Below are 1459 nucleotides of genomic sequence, written 5' to 3'. Positions count from 1 at the left end.
GCTTGCTGCAATAACCCTCCTTCACAAAAAACTCCCTGCCCTGCCCGATATGCACCCAAGGACTCGCAGGAGCAGAGCCTTATTGTGCTTCTCCTTCCCTTTGCAACATAGCTGCCGAGTCATCAATCGGCGGAAAGACGTATTAATCATCCCCAAATGCCAACAGAGCGTGGCTGTAAGCATGTCAACTTCTGTCCAAGGCTTGCGTCTACCTTAGCAAAGGTGTTTATGTTTTGCAATGGGAGCAATTACGCAGACAAACCTTGCTAAACAGAAAAATAAAGCCGGCTTTCAGCCCCAGTCTCTATTTAGGTAACCTTCCCCAACCTCACCGATAACTTTAGAGCTTCACAACTGCCGATACTAATACAAGAGCCTTCAAAACTGCGATGTGTTTTATTTAATCATCAATGAAGAGGGAAGAAAAAAAAAAAAAACTGAGAGCATCCTAGTTTCACCAGCTGATAACTGGCAATACCGAAGGAAAGTCCAAGCTTCTGGCAAGACACAGCTGTTCTACTTTTCAGGCTGGTTTGCTTAACTACGCTGAAAGGTCGTTGCCACCGGAGCCTACCCTGCTGTCAAAAACCACAGCAGGCGCAGCTGGGTAAAGAAACTGGTTTGCACAGCAATTCCCTGATGCCCCAGTAAGCAAGGAATGAACGCAAGTCGCTACGAGGTGCCAAACCACGGTGTTTGCTCTTGGTCACGCAGCTACACAGGAGCCTTCATCTAGAAGGGAATAGTTATAAACCATTTTGGGATGACAAATGGTGGGTGGGAGGTTGAATTTTCTACCGAACTCCATACTGGGAGGCGATGGGTGATTTTTAAGGACAAAACCAGCCAGCGGCTTGATGTGGCATTGAGCTGAAGGCCAGGTCACAGCTAGAACTGAGGGCAAACACACCTGCAGCTTCCATCAAGGGGACTGGGAGGAAAATCCCATCCCAATGCTGCTCAGGATGACGGAGAAAATGTCCATCAGCTGCCTGCAGAGGTGGAAGAACGGCTGTCTGGGAACAGGCAGTAGGGAAACGGATATCCCGACAAGGATGAAGACGTTGTAGAGCGGCTGGCAGCAAACAATGAAAGTCCAATCAAGGGGAAGGGGTTAGCTCATCTGCCTGCACCACACCAGAAGAGGTTATATCCAGCTATAGAAGATTTTTTCAAAAGACTTTTTCAAACTCAAATAGTTAACTGCGCCTCCCCAGGGCCTCCTGGAAGCGGTGGACTGGAAGGAAGCTTCCTTAAATATCCCTTATTAAATACTTCAGCGCGTGGGGGGAGAGACGACAGGAAGGTGGGGTAGAGAAGGGAGGAAAGCACGCTCAAGAGCATCTCAGCTGATTTTGCTTAGTGTTCAGGGCTACACAGCGACTACAAAGCCACCTGCGAGTCGGAACCACAACACTCAACCACTCAACCAGGGCAGACAAGCTCAACAGCCCACGGC

Source organism: Phaethon lepturus, unplaced genomic scaffold (genome assembly GCF_000687285.1).
Source record: "Phaethon lepturus isolate BGI_N335 unplaced genomic scaffold, ASM68728v1 scaffold35901, whole genome shotgun sequence".
NCBI lineage: Eukaryota > Metazoa > Chordata > Aves > Phaethontiformes > Phaethontidae > Phaethon > Phaethon lepturus.
This window is presented reverse-complemented; position numbering follows the sequence as displayed.